The 16,084-nt window shown below is 46.4% G+C and overlaps 1 pseudogene; it reads right to left on the bottom strand.

The window, feature by feature from the left end:
- Positions 1–366: 366 nt before the first annotated feature.
- On the bottom strand, positions 367–4,501 carry LOC135376162 (putative nuclease HARBI1; annotated as a pseudogene).
- Between the last annotated feature and the right edge of the window lie 11,583 nt (positions 4,502–16,084).

A 16,084-nucleotide genomic window follows, 5' to 3' on the forward strand; every position in this document is an offset into this window, starting at 1 on the left:
CTGCGCTCTAAAAATATACCACGCCAGCGTACATCACCCCGCCACACAACCTGTACCCCGCTGAACTGACAGTGACATGGGTTGTCTCAGAGATGAGATGCACCACCCTATCCCATCTGACTTGAGACATTAGACGAACGATACGAGGATCTATTGAATGAGTTAAGTCGTTCACAAAACAACGAGGGCTCTTCGAGTGACTGTGCAGAAACGCGATAATGTAGCAATCGCCAAACAAGCAGCAATGAGATCGATAACACACATCTAGCAGACGACACTCCGGTGTCCATAGCGCAACTCACTATGAAGTTTACAAATGCGAACTCTCTCTTGTTGGCTTCGCAAACTGTCGGGGGCTGTACGATATCAAAGTTTCTCTGCATAGACAATCTCCCTTGCACGTGTGCCAGTCATGAAGTCCTGTACAGCATCCACAGGAGGCAGGTGTGCAGGCTGCCTAGTTCTGCGAGTCCTGGAGCTGCGTGTTCGGCGGAGACCTGCTGAACAGGGAGGGTCTGGCTCCTTCCTGAGGCGTCCCAGGTTGTGTAATGCAGCACAAGCTGTAATGATGCGGATGGCACGACGAGGCTTGTGCTGAAAAAGCATGTCGAGGCAGGGGAAGCGGCGCTTCCAAACGCCAAATGCCCTTTACACGCTGTTGCGCGTCTTTATATCAGCTTTGTTGTACCTGAAGAAGTGAAGAGATATTACCTGTCATTGCTGTAATGACATCAGCAGTGAGTAGTGAGCTGGAGTTCCTATGTGCTGATATGAAAGTACTTGTATTTGAATGCTCCAAACGTCGATAACTAAAAATTACATTTCTTTGCTGCACATGTTTCGCAGTGGTTTCTAAAATCCAAAGTTTTCGCCAACACGAATGCCAGTCAAGTTATGTTAGCTCAGTTACCTGCCTCGTGGTGTGTCTTTTGTTCCAGGGTCTGCTAGGGGGGTCATGAGAAGGGGGGAACAGGCATAGCCCATGTCCCCTAGCAGCAGTCCAGGCGCCCGGTGCTCTTCGTACAAAACTCGTGCGCGAGAGTTGTCAAAGATGCGGCTGTCATGGACAGACCCTGGCCAGCTCGGCACCAGATTGAAAAACTCGAGTTGGGGACCGGTGATCTCTTGCATTCATATAGTATTGACGTGATATAAAATGCTTCATGGCAGTTACAAATGTTGTGATTGAGATTGATTGATTGATTGATTGATGTGTTTAATGGCACAAAGGCAACAAAGGCCATAGAGCGCCAAAACTACGGTGAGTGTATGAGCGATGCTTATGGGAGAGATGATGTGAGAGTGTGTGGTAGTGGCTAACGTGCTTGGCGGACGATAACAAGTGAGTATCTACACGTGTGAGCGATGATTGATTGATTGATTGATTGATTGATTGATTATGTCGGAGACGATTATGGGAAAGATGATGTGAGAGAGAGTGTGGTAGTTAGGTTCTATCTACAGGTATGAGCGATGAGCGATGATTGATTGACCAGGATAAGAGAGAGGGGGATGACGATAGCAAGCGAGCATGGCAGTTAAAAGCTATCTACAAGTGTGACAATGAGATATTTACATGAGGAGTACGGTGATAATGGATAAAAGCGGAGCAATGGTTATCATCTACATCTGACTAAGAAACCCACACGTGGTCAAAAATTTGATTACGTTATCAAACGGCACAAGAGGGGTGTCACCCAGTAGAAGGGCTGGGTGGAGTGGGACATGGTATCTGTAGAATGCGGTGAAATACTGTTGGCGTTGGTGTTCGAAGTGAGGGCAGGATGCCAGTACGTGCAAGACAGTCAAGCTGTCACCGCAGTGCGCACAAGCTGGCGGATCCTGACCTCTGAGTAGGTGGTGATGCGTGAGCCATGTGTGTCCAATCCTCAATCTCGCGTAAAGAACTTCGGATGATCTGTTGATGAGTTCAGTCCGATGCGGGGGAGAAACGTGTGGCTGTGTGAGGTGTAGCTTGTTATTTTCTTCCATGTCCCACTCCTGCTGCCACTGTGTGCTGACAGCTCTCTTTAACACTGGCAGGATGTCTTGGTAGGGTAGTCCTAGAGCTGACTCCTCTTGTGCCAACGCTCGCCGAGCCTCACGGTCGGCTCGTTCATTCCCCGGGATCCCAGTGTGGCTGGGGACCCAGCAGAGACAGATTGAAAAGCCTCGGGAACAAAGTTGGGTCGCAAGCGCTCGTACTCGCTTGACGAGGTGATTCTTGCTGTCATAGCATGAAAGCAGCGCACGCACAGAGCTTAGCGAATCGGAATAAATCACTGAATTTTGAAGGTCGTTTTGTTGAATGTGCCGCAGAGCCAGGAGAATCGCGTAAAGCTCTGCGGTGAAAACTGTGGCGTTCGTGTTCAGGCGTGCCGTCATAATAGAATCACCTTCAAGGGCAACGGCCGCCACACCATTGCTTACTTTAGTCCCATCAGTGTAGATTGCATGGTGGTTCCCGAAGTTATGGTGAATCTCCAGGAATTCCTGGAGAATGACAGTGTGTGCAGTGGATTGTTTGTCAAACTGTGTCATTTTTAAATTGGATTGTATTAGATGTCTCTGCCAAGGCGCAGCATCGAGGACTGCCTGCTGCAAGGGAACGCCAGAGGGGCTGAATCCCACACGGGAACTCGCCGCCTCCACACGAAGCGGGAACGAGGGTACAACAGAGGGCTTTGCAAGGAAGAGTCGCTCCAGAGCGGGGTTCACACTAGAGTGTACAACTGGGTCATCGCCCTGGCATCTGTACCTTAGCGCAGCCTTCACATGTTCAAATTGTCTCCGTCTCTCGAGCGACCATTCATTGCCCTCAACATACAAACTCTTCACAGGGGACGTCCGGAAGGCACCGGTGGCGAGTCGGATGCCTTCGTGGTGGATGGGGTCCAACACCTTCAATGCCGAAGGCCGCGCCGAGCCATACACGACACTCCCGTACTCAATTACTGATCGCACAACCGAGTCATAGACCCGCAACAGTGTGACTTTGTCGGCTCCCCACGATCGATGGGATAAAACTTTGAGTATGTTGGAGGATTTCAGGCACTTCTGTTTTATATAGTTTATGTGTGGCACAAAAGACAGCTTCTTGTCAAACACCACCCCCAGAAATTTTTGCTCATCAGAAACTGGTAGTGTGTTGCCACCGAGGAGCAGCGAGGGCTCAGCAAATGTGCCTCGCTTCCTAGTAAAGACAACACACGCTGTCTTTTGCGCGGAAAACCTGAAGCCGTTTTCATCAGCCCACTTAGATAGACGGTTGATCGTGAGCTGCACCTGCCTCTCAGCTGTTGAAAGATTTGATGCCGAGTAGGAAACCAGGTGAGGTGATCCAGGATGAGATACTGGGTTTAATGGCACAATGGCAAATGTTGTGATTGAATTATTATACGCATTATGATATTACTGTATGAGATGTATCGTAATATATTTATAGCTATGTTATAGGCGTGCAAACCTTTAAAAAATCGTTAGATCCATGACGACAGCTGTACGTTATTAGGAATTATTTTCAATCATATCTCAAGATGCTACAGCCAGTAGCTTGGATTGGACACCTTGATTGTGATTCGAATACATGTTTGACACCAGTTCAATGCTCTTTCATATTTATTTACTTTCCACAAACGTAAACACACTTTACACAGTCATCATCTCATAATAAAGGTGATTGTTTTTGTTTCAAGAAATTATTCATGCGACACGCAGTCTATATAAAAATAAAGAAAAACCCTACCTGCACATCGATTGAGAAAACACCTTTTCGGTTTCGATACACTTCTGCGTCGTCACCGCCGGAGCTTTTAATTCTCATATGTGTACAGTCGATGCACCCGGTCACTCAAAAAAAACTTTGTGATCTCATAAAAGTCCTTCATAACCTCACCGTATTCAGAGACCCGCGGGAAATGAACCAGGTCTCGGAAGAGGTGTCTGGCGATCAGCCGCCTCACAGCATCGACGGTACGAAACACTGTGGGCTGTACCGCCCTCGGTGGCTCAGTCGGTAGCGTGTTCGCCTTCTGATCCCGAGATCGCGGGTTCGAACCCGGCCGAGGACGCCAGCAACTTGGTGGCAGGGTACAAGTTGCTTAGACACGCCGTCTTCCGCGACGGACGTTAAAATACGGGGTGCCGTGTGGTGCCGTGTGTGAGCTTTCATCGCACGTTAAAGAACCCTCAGGTGGGCAAAAGCAATCCACAGACCGACCGCTGTGGCGTCGCTCATGATCTCAGTTGTCTCGCGACGTAAACACCCAATTATTACACTGTGGGCTGTGACATTTGACGTGATCCTCAGCAACAACCCGGAACGTCCCGGGTCCGTAAAACCGCAGCGTGATAAGCAGCTGCAGCATAGGAGGGAGCGGCAATCCCCTGTTGTCGCTGCTTGCATGAAGAGGCACCATTGCGAGCAGCTCTCGCACGGTCTGGTGAAGCGGTACCGTACAAGGAATTGCGCGTCGCTGCAGGCCTCCATTGGATTTCCGCGCTCACGGACAGGTGGTCGTGGAACTTTCGGCATAGTATGCGTCACCAAACACGAGATCACAGGCGCGAGTCGCAAACTCGAACGTTGTGTCGTTTCTCGAAGCCGCCATCTTGGAATGAGCTTCAAGTCCGCTTCAAGGTTGGTACGTCCCTGACTTTCTCCCTGGTACGTCCTGGTACGGACTGGTACGTCCCTGACGAATTCAAGTTCTCGAGATTTTGACGAAGTCAAGTTCGCCGCGAGCGCGCGCTTCAAGTCGAGGAGGACTTATGAAGCGCGTTGCCACCGACTCAAGTTCGAGTTAAGGCGCATCTACGAATTCGGGGGTTTTACAAAATAATATGTTCTAGTAGGCGTCAGACGGGTGGCTCTCAACGTTCTGGTCCCGGAGGAGGTAGTCCTCTCGGCGACTAAGCAAAAAAATCACAAAATGGAATAAGCAAAAAATCGCAAAATGAAAAAGCAAAAAAATCACAAAATGGAACAGCAAGAACAGTTCATTTGTTACTGTTCTCTTTTAATTACATAGTCTTATGTTGAAGTTCTTCATAGCAATATCGCTACGAAGTTTGTTGAACATGTACTCCATATGGTTTGCATTGTATTGCATTCTATGAGTGAGTTTGTTTAATGTTCTGTTCTTATTACCTATTATTTATACCTTATACCTATTATTAAAAAAACGAAAAAGGAAGATGTGACGCCTCTGAGGAAGAAAAGTGCAATCGGGTACCGACATTTTCGGAATGTAGTGCCATGCCGAATATTATAATTGTGAGGTTTTTGGGACACGCCGAATTTGGAAAAGTATTGCATCTTAACCAGCTGGGCCTTTGTCCCCCTCTGTCAATCTCAAAGAGTAAGCATAGAACGCGACGCTAGTAAATGAAAAAGCTGTCATCATCACACGGCGCGGCCCAAATGAATGCGCGGCCAATAAAACGGTCGTCGGGGCTGTATCGCTTTCGGTGCTGTTCCGGGAAGATCTTCTCTTAGATCACACGCACCACACGGAAGGTCTGGACACGCAACGTCTTGGAAAGTATTTTGGTGGGCCAAATGTTCGCAATGAGTCGGGTCGTGCACCAAAAGCCTGGGGGCTGGTTTTGCACCTACGGGAATTGCGGGTATACCCGCTTAATCCGAGGAGGCAGTGCTGGTCAACCCGCACATTACCCACAATCCGCGATGACGCAGAAATGTGTACCCGGAGAGAACCTTGCGCGGGTACCTACGGGTATACCCGCACCGATCGTGTGGGTGCATGGGGTCCTGAGCCCAGGAACTTTCACATGGAGGGACCTGCCCCCTAAGAGAAGTATACCCTGCTGAGAGCAAAGAGGAACGGTATGAGAGATATCCGAGAAATCCTACGCTTCATGCGAATGGGAACATAAAAAAAGGCCTCATGACACGGAATCCCGTAAACCCCACTCCACCCCCGTGCATGAAGTGGGGCCTATGCTTATAGTCGCTATGCTATTCATGGCTTACCTCATTCGGTGAAACCCATATTTTGTCTTGATTTGTCCTTTACGTGTATCCTGTACGGTAGATAATCCAGGATTTTCTGAGGGCTGTGCTCAAAGTTGGACAACAGGCTATAGCATGGGCTGCCTAAGGCCAATTGAAGCGCTATTTATCGAGAGAAATTGAGGGAGACCAGACCATGCCCCTCCCCCGTACGACCACGCCCGATTTATGCACGAACCAATTCAGAAATATCGACCCTATGTAGCATTATTTCTTGATACAGTTGTTCTAGGTGCTTGTTCCTGACAACCAGAAAATTTCTTATTTTCTCATTTTCTTATAACACCTAATGCAATACCATACTTTCCTGGAATCTGCCATTCGCGTTTCTCTCACTGCAGCGCGTGACGAACTCAGACGCTGCAAACCTTCTCGTACGAATACGATGATAGCGATGTTCATTGTATGATAGAGTTGCCTCTCGATGTGAAGAGCTTTCTTTTTTTCTGACAACGTAGGGGATCTGTGCGAGTTCATCTTCAGACTTGGTATGGCTAACTTCACCTAACCTAAGCCAACCCAGCCCAACCCAACCTAGCCTAGCCTAGCCTCAGCTCTCCGCTGCTGACAGAGACTTGGTCGAGTATCTCTGAGTGCCAGTTTTGGTTAGCGCACTTGCGTTTTGAGTAGGGCTCGGGATCTAACACGTTTTTTCGATTTTCGTTTAAAATGTTTCCGTTGAAACGTTTTATACGCCGTTTAGATTTACGTATAGTCTCGAGAACGTTTGCTTATGAAACGTTTAAACGTTTTGTTTAATTCGAAACGTTTAAACATGTCGTTAATGTGAAACGTTTAAGCGTTTTGTTAAAATGAACGTTATGTCAAGGTCGTTTAAACGTTTTGTTAATACGAAACGCAACGCCTTTCGAAACGGATAGCTATTTAAAGGAGCATGGAAATGATCGGAATAAAATATGGCGGGAGAAGTAGAAATTACGATTCTGAGCCTTGTGATACATATTCGCACAAAAAGTTTGAGCGTAGCGCGCAATCCTGGAGCGCGAGGGAGCTTTGAATCTCACGGCAGAAATGCCCCCTCACTCGGCTGCCAGCCGCTGACGTCATATGGCAGCGCCGTCTTTTTCTTCCTTTTTTGCGATTTCTCCGGCGTCGCGGCGTCGGCAAGCCGACCGAGCAGGGAGCGTTGTTGTTCTTCGAACGTCGTGGAAAGGACAGGTGATGAACTGAACACTCTCTAGGCGACACGTCTGCTCTTCTTGACGAAACGTTTTATGGAGTTGGAGCCTATAAGCTCCACCTGCTTCGATTTCGCCACACGAATGTACCGGAAGCTGGTAGGTGATGCTGCTAAGTGTGAACGGACATTCGGATTGAAATATAATGCAGTGACCGGTGTTTTCACTTGAAGAGGCCGTCGATCATCATGACTTCTCCGTGTTGTGGTCAACACTATGGGCTCTGAATCGCAAGGACACTGGCATTTCTGAGGCGAAAGCGCGGACAGATGAATGCTAGCTGTGTAACATTGCGCTTACCATATGTTACTGATACCAGGAGCGCAACGTCTCCTCAAGCACAACAACATGGATACCAAAATAAAGTCAGTAGAGTTCATCTGCTAGCGATCTGTGGGAAACCCAAAACACATGGCCAAATAAGCATTTTATTTTTTGAATGGTCATACGCAGCATACAACAATGGCACGTGGAATAAATCTCCAACTCACAGGAATGTATTTAGTCGTATCATATGTATGCTGCACACACAGGCACAATACTGTTCACTAATTAACGACACCTCAGCACAAACGGAACAGAAACCACAACCGCGTACGATCCACATCAACCGGCAACCTCACGGCAACACAGAGGCCTAGCCACACCTTTTACACTGCCCGCAATCTTCTTTTATGCAAAACGTACGCGACAAATCATGTAAGAACGCAAGTCAAACGCAAATAAATAGCAACAGCGTCTCAACCGGTAAGTCGCCACGATCTGGCGAGGAGCGGACGCTTCCGGCAGACGCCAGACTCGGCTTGGGGGAGACTGTCGCCCCGGAGCGCATTCTTGCAAAGTAATTTTCTCAGGAAATTCTCGCTTTTCGAGGGGAACTAAAATGGAAAAACAACTTGTTCTCAAATGAAAGTCTATGTTTCAATGCATAATTCAAGCAAAATTAGTTCACACAATGCTTCCAGTCGTCTTTGGCGGCAACGAATGGGATCCCCAGGGCGCAAAGATTGGTGGTATCCAATGAGACAGCAGGAGAAGCGCGCGTGTATGTGCGGCATGATGCGAACTGCTGAATTTTTCAATACCGATTCACTGAACAGTTCTCGCGAATGTTCTACTGACAGCATTTAACTTCACGTTCTTCTAGTTACGCCAGTCTGCTTCGCAATCGCGTAGTATGTTTGTCGTACTATGTGTCCATGGTGTGGCACGCGCATTATGGACTAACAACATTGATGCACGAGCTGAAATGACATTCACTGCTTAGAGCCGAAGCAAAAAAGTGCCAAGTATAATTTTGATTGTAGCCGCATAACAGAATCAAAGTTCTGAATTATGATAAAAGAGAGATAGAGATTATGGGTTTAATGGCACAAAGGCAGCAAAGGCCATATAGAGCGCCAAAACTATGGTGAGTGTGTGGTGGTGCGAGATAATTATGGGAAAGATGATGTGAGAGAAAGTGAGAGAGAGAGATTATGGGTTTCATGGCACAAAGGCAACAAAGGCCATAGAGCGCCAAAACTACGGTGAGTGTGTGAGAGATGCTTATGGGAGAGATGATGTGAGAGTGTGTGGTAGTTAAAATCTATCTACAGGGTTGAGCGATGAGATGGACCAGGATAGGATGCTTATGGGAGAGATGATGTGAGTGTGTGTGGTAGTTAAAAGCTCCCTACAGGTTTGGGGGGGGGGGAAGCGATGAGATGGACCAGGATAGGATAGGATCTAAAAGAGTGGGCGATGAGGTGACCCAGGATGAGGTGATAAGGATGGTAAGGGATTATAAGAACAAAAGTAACATAACGTGTAACGTAATTGAAGTGAACTTGGCTTTGCATTTTAGTGCCCCTTTAAGTTGCTTCCAATACAAAGTACATGTGGGAAGGATGATATGAGCAAAAATTCAAGCTGTCACTTGGTTAGCGATGCCTTTTTTAAACAGTCCTGGCTTCAAGTTGATTAAAACACAGAACATGCATAATCTTATCCATGTATGGGGTCAACTCCTGCGGAATTCGGTGATTCAGAATGTCATAGACGTGTATGGCCCGTTCTACGTGTGTGCGAACACTTGCAGTGTCATAGCAGGCATCTGATTCCGACTCCGAGAACTGAGGGGAACTTGCAAACGGTGGCATTGCGAAGGTTGCATTTCGGGTACCCACGCCTGTTCCCGGGAATCCCTTATCTGCGAGGACCACATCTTCCGCTTCCAACTTGAGAAGAAGCTGTGATTCCACTGTCAACGTTGCATCTGACACTCTTCCGCCCATACCTCTAGAAAGAAAAATGAGCCCACTAGGCGCAATTCCGATTAAGTCCGTCCGTCCGTCCGTCCGTCCGTTTTGTTCAACTGATGAAGGCCTCTCAATCTGCAGCTCAGTGCAGTCGATTATTACTCTGCACATAAGATACAATTCACGGAAAGACCGTGGCATTGCTGCTTGCACGGCTCTACCCCCGGCTTGGCCAGTAGATCCAGTCTCTTGTCGCACCACATAACTGACTTGAATATTCTGGATGTGGTTGTACGATCCACAGAAAATATTGTTGCTAAGAATGAGAAGGGCACTCCGTGCTTTATCTTGTTTAAAAAAGCAACAGCTTGTCCTTCACTGAAAGCTCATTTCGCGTCCTGTCTGTATCTGGAATGATACCGTGCAGGAGCGCGAATACATCTAAAGGAACGGCAGCTACTGACATGAGCTTCTGCTGTCGACTGAACCGTCGACTGAGCTGAAGCCAAGAAAACAGCACTCCTTGTAACTTTGTCCGACACACACATCAATCAGAACTAGTGGTGTCACCAATGAGGGTCCTAGGTCACTCATACCATTTTCACAAGCTTGTGCAGGTGGCTGGCTGCTGACTCCTACCTGAGAAGACTCTGGAACCACCTAACTGCTGTTGACAACTCCAAAGATGCCTGCAGAGCTGAGGACTGCATTTTCTCCTCCATCAGTGTCTAGATCCTGGATATATCAGTACATCAGTCATCCTCTATTATCAAAGCGATCCATAGAGTCACCAGGAAGCAAATCGAGTCATGAGATGTTTACTCGTGCTCCTCCAGCATCTTCGGTGGCCGCCTTCGTCGCGCGCCTTTTGTGATCTGCCAACGTACATGGGTTGATCATAGGATACGGTGCGAATGAATGCCTTGGACATTCACCTGAGGTACCGTGCCTCGTCATTTACCGGAGCCCGCCTCTTGTACACTTCGTCAAATATGCTCGGGTTGTAGCTCGGGTGTCCCTCCTCGTTGCTTTTGCAATTGTTCACGAAACGTCGACAGCATATTCTCGAATGCTTTGTCGGCTCCCAGCTGCTGCCATCATCGCTGGTAAAACAAATAATTATCGACGAATGAGAATGGGCCGCTAGCAGGCAACCGCAGAACCTACTTTTGACGACGAACAATCTGGATCCAGAAGTTCCGACGGTCCTTTTCATACGGCTTCGATGGGAATGAATACAAAATTATCTCAGCATCGTTTCTGTATGTCCTGCTGTAATTTGCAACGCAGCAAACGTTCTTACTTTTCGCCATTGTCGCTAAGGGCCCAGAGACACTACGTCGAACTGTGGCCCCGCAAGATCTGAAGGCGCCTCCACTGCGGGGGGCCACTAGTACGGAAGGAATTACATCCGCACGGAGCTTCGCGGAAGAAGAAGAAGACTGTGCTGACGTGCCCCGTCCCTAGACTGATCGAAATGTCCAGCGAGGTTCGTAGCTCTGCCAATGTGATTAGCAGTAGACACCTGTGGGAGCTTGAAGACGGCGCGGACATATTAGAGGCTCAAGACGGTGAAGTAGCTGGCCCATTTTATAATGAAAGTGAAGAAACCCAGTGGCAGCTCTTGGTGAGAAAAACATCCACTTTGAGCATTAGCGAATTGTCGATTTTTCTCCAACTAGAGAAGCCAACGAAGTACGCGCCAGGTACAGCGTATGAGGACAGCCACGTAGATACTTCGTCCAGCTCATCCTTTGTGAATTTCGGGACGTTGCGTCCCGTTATGATATCCAAATTATCGTTCAAAAAGAAGCATCTTAGAGCCAAAACACTTCCAAGACATCCTTACATCTTATTTGGGCGTAATTCATCAGTGTAAGAGGATCAAAAGTAACAAAAAGAATATAATTGATGGATTGCGGGATCTTTGCCTCTCTGGGGACCTTCTGGATTTCAATATTCATGTTGGAAATCAAACTTTCTCGGCGCAAAAGATCCTTTAAGTGAATCATGCACACACACACATGCAGTACACATTGCAAGGAGTCAGTCCGGATCAAAAGATTTGTGAACTTTCTGTATTGTGACAATATTCAAGATGCAGGAGTCAATGAATGTATCGAACTCCTCTATTTGGGGCATTTGTTTCAAGTGGAGCTACTGAAACAACAGGTCTCCGAGTATTTAGAAGAGCACATCACACATAATAATATATGCGAAATTATGCATGCGGCGTGCCTCAGCCAATGTGACGATCTACGCAGGAGTGCAAGGCAATTTTTAGCCGAAAATAAATCAGTCCGAGAAAGTGCAGCTTGGAAAGCAATGGTCAGGAAATATGAAGAGGCGGGGACTGGGCACCTCTTACAATAACTTTTTGTAAGACGCTATAAAACTTTTCTGTAAAAGTAAGTAAAACAAAGTAAGTAAAAGTAAAAAAATTCTAAGAAAGGTTGGCGATTTAATTATGTTAAAAAAAAGGTATGACACAAAGAAGTTGGACATTTTACATTTTGGTTGTGTACCGCATATTTCGAAATAGACGCATAGGTAGATTGTCACAACATATGGTGATGATGATGATGATGATGATTGGGATTTTTTTGGCGCAGCGACAACGAAGGTCATAATGCGCCAAGCTTGGTGATGTAATGTAACTTAAGTTAAAACTGTAATGATTTACTTAAAACCACAAGGTAGCATAGATAAAATAACGGAATTAGAATAAGAACAAAGGGGATTAAAAATTTACAACTTGTCGAGAATACCTACGTCTCTAAAAAACTTAAAAACGTTCTCAAATTGAACAAGAGGTTCATCACCCAGTAAAAGAGCTGGGTGAAGAGGAATAAAGTTCTTATAGAAGTGTTGAAAGTACCGTTGGCGATGAGTGTTGTACAATGGGCATTCTATGAGAATGTGTATGATGGAAAGTTGTGTGTCGCAGTTCATACAATGCGGCGGCTCCTCTCCCTCAAGTAGGAACCCATGTGTAATATGTGTGTGTCCTATCCTTAGCCGGCAGCGTGTTCTCTCTTGAAGCCGGTTTTCAAGAGGATAAATACACCTCCCAATTTTACCTTTTATGAGACGGAGTTTATTATTGTCTTGAGTTCCCCAAAATTGCTGCCACTTTGCCTTCATTTTGTATTTCAGCACGCGAACTAAATCCTCAAACGGCACATCAAAAGGAGTAACATCATCGGACTGCAGGATGGCAGCTGCAGCCCGGTCAGCACATTCATTTCCTGCAATGCCCACATGGCTGGGCACCCAGCAAATGGTTAACTTGTATCCTTTGCTAGTGATCAATGATGCTAAGTGTCTCGCACGTTGAATAAGGAAGTTTTTTGTTTTGTGGAAGCTACATATCGCTTGCAAGGCACTAAGAGAGTCAGTGTAGATGACTGATGATGTGATATGGTTCTGCAAGATAAAGTTAAGCGCCAAAATAATAGCATAAACTTCAGCGCTGAATATCGACATCACCAGATTTAGACGATGTGCCCTTGTCGATGTCGTCGTTACCATTGCGCACGATACGCCTGTGCTTGTTTTTGATCCGTCTGTGTAAAGGTCCACATGATCACCAAAACTGTTCCTCAGGTGTTGAAATTCTTGTTGTAGCACAACTGAGGAAGTATCGGTTTTCCTGTACTTGGTTAATGAGCAGTTGGACTGTGTTGGTGCTGACCATGGAGGAAGATCTTTGCCAGATTCGGATACCAAGGAATTGTATTCATTGAAATCATAACATTGAACCTGGTGTGCAATACGCATGGACAAGGGACATGTAGCAGAGGGTCTGTTAAGAAACAGCTGTCTAAGACGTGTACTTTTGACGCATGGAAGCGCCGCATGTTGAGGGTAACTTTTCGTCCTCAACGCATAACGGATAGCGAGATAAGTGCGTCGCCTCTCGAGGGACATCTCATCACATTCAACATATAGGCTTTGTACTGGTGAAGTCCGGAAGGCCCCGAGGACTAGTCGTAGCCCTTGGTGGTGTATGGGGTCCAGACGTTTCAATGTGGAGGGGCGTGCCGATCCGTAGACGATGCTTCCATAGTCTAGCCTTGATCGGACAACAGAGGTGAAAATGATTGATTGATTGATTGATTGATGTGTTTAATGGCACAAAGGCAACAAAGGCCATAGAGCGCCAAAACCATGGTGAGCGTGTCGGAGATGATTATGGGAAAGATGGGAAGAAAATACGGTGAAGAGTCTGTTGATCTGCTCCCCAAGACCTGTGCGAGAGGACTTTTAACAGATCCAAAGATTTTGTACATTTCACTTTCAGGTTACTTATATGTGGCAAGAAAGTGAGTTTCCTATCAAAAATGAGACCCAAGAATTTGTGTTCCGGCCTGACTGCAAGAGATATCCCGTTCATATGAAGAGATGGATCAGGAAGCACCCCTCTCCGCCTTGAAAAGGGCACGCACACAGTTTTGTCTCCTGAAAACTTGAAGCCGTTCTCAGTGGACCATTTACTCAGTTTGTTAATGGCAAGTTGCAACTGTCTTTCGCATGTGGCTAAGTTAGAGGATGAACATGAAATCTGTAAATCGTCGACATAGAGTGAGTATGTGATAGTCGCGGGTAACGCTTTGGCAACAGAGTTCATTTTGAGAAGAAACAGGGTGACACTCAGCACACATCCCTGCGGTACGCCATTCTCTTGTACAAACGGGCGGGAAAGAGTTGTACCGAGTCGCACCCTAAACGTTCTTCCAGTGAGGAAGTCCGAAATACACTGGAAAAGGCGCCCGCGTATTCCGCACGATTTGAGATCAAGCAATATGCCGTATCGCCAAGTCGTGTCATATGCCTTTTCTAGGTCAAAAAAGATTGATACACAGAGTTGTTTTTTAACGAAGGCTTCGCGAATAGTAGTTTCCAGACGAACAAGATGATCAGTGGTAGAACAGCCAGCCCGGAATCCACACTGGTATCTGTCAAGCAGGTTATGTTGTTCTAGGTAATACACGAGGCGGCTGTTCACCATTCGTTCGAATGTCTTTCCTAAGCAACTCGTGAGTGCTACAGGCCTGTAGCTTGTTGGGTTTGAAGCTTCTTTCCCTGGCTTCAAAAGCGGTATGATTGTTGCAGTCTTCCAATTGGAAGGAAGGTGCCCTTCTTGCCAAATTAAATTGAAGAAGTATAGTAGTGCTTCTTGGGAAGTTTTAGACAAATGCTGGAGCATGGAATATGTTATACGATCTGGTCCAGGTGATGTTTGCTTTGTTATTGACAGAGCTTTCAAGAGTTCAATCATTGTGAAAGGCATGTTGTAGAGGCACCTGTCACCTCCACTGCTTTGAATTGTTGCTTTTTCAGCACTTTTCTTAATTTTTATGAAGTCTTTACTGTAATGTGACGAACTGGAGACGTTTTGGAAGTGCTCGCCAAGGACATTGGCCTGTTCACTCATGTTTTTGCAAGGTACTCCATTAACTTGTAAGAGTGGTATTGTGAATCCTGTGTAATCGCCCTTAATTCTTCTAACTCTGTCCCAAACCACTTTAGAAGAAGTGTTGCTGTTCAAAGATGACAAGAAGCTCTTCCACGATGCACGTTTAGCTTCTTTTCTTGTCCACTTAGCTTTCGCTCGAGCTCTCTTAAATTGGATCAGGTTGTCTGGAGTCGGGTACCTACGAAAGATACCCCACGCTCGATTTTGATCTTTCCGCGTTTTCCCGCATTCATCTGTCCACCAAGGTTTGGGACGCTTGGGGAGACGGCCAGATGTCTGCGGGATAGATCGCTCAGCAGCATTTATAATTATCCCGGTGACAAAACGGTTTGCATCTTCAACAGACCTACCAGCTAAGGATGATGCCACAAGACTGGCTTCCTTTTGGAACAAGTTCCATTCAGCCTTGGACAGTTTCCATCGTGGTGGTCGTGTAAGAAAAGTGTTTGTGGAACCACGAATTGTCAGGACTACGGGGAAGTGGTCACTCCCACGAGGGTTCTGTTCAACGGTCCAGTCAATACAATTATAAATGGAAGGACTACTAAGAGATATGTCTAAGGATGAAAAACTTTGTGTTGAGGAGTTTATATATGTATGTAATCCTGTGTTTAGTAGACAGACTGGTCGTGAAAGGAATAATCTTTCTACCATTTTTCCCCGGCTATCTACCTTTGAACTGCCCCACAAGGGATTGTGGGCATTCAGGTCACCTAGAATTAGGTATGGCTGAGCTGTTCCAAATCTCTCTGTTCTATTACCACTGAAGGGGGCAGGTACAGTGAACATATCGTAATGACCCTGTCCAGGCATACCTGGACAGCTACTGCTTCCAAATGTGTCACGAGTGGGATCTGTTTTGCAGGTGTGGATAGTGGAAGGACCACAGCCACACCTCCAGATGTACGTGTGGTGTTAATACGATCCTTTCTGAAAACATTGTGTCTGCGAAATGGGTTTACACTTTGTTCATTCAGATATGTCTCTTGTAAGCAAAAACAGACTGCATTGTATTTTTCAAAAAGGTCGTGAATGTCATTTATATTTGAAAAGAGGCCTCGACAATTCCACTGAAGGATTACCTGTCCCATAATGAAAGTAGTGATAAATAGCAACAAATAGAGACTGTACA

The sequence above is a fragment of the Ornithodoros turicata genome, unplaced genomic scaffold (genome assembly GCF_037126465.1).
Source record: "Ornithodoros turicata isolate Travis unplaced genomic scaffold, ASM3712646v1 ctg00001048.1, whole genome shotgun sequence".
Lineage (NCBI taxonomy): Eukaryota > Metazoa > Arthropoda > Arachnida > Ixodida > Argasidae > Ornithodoros > Ornithodoros turicata.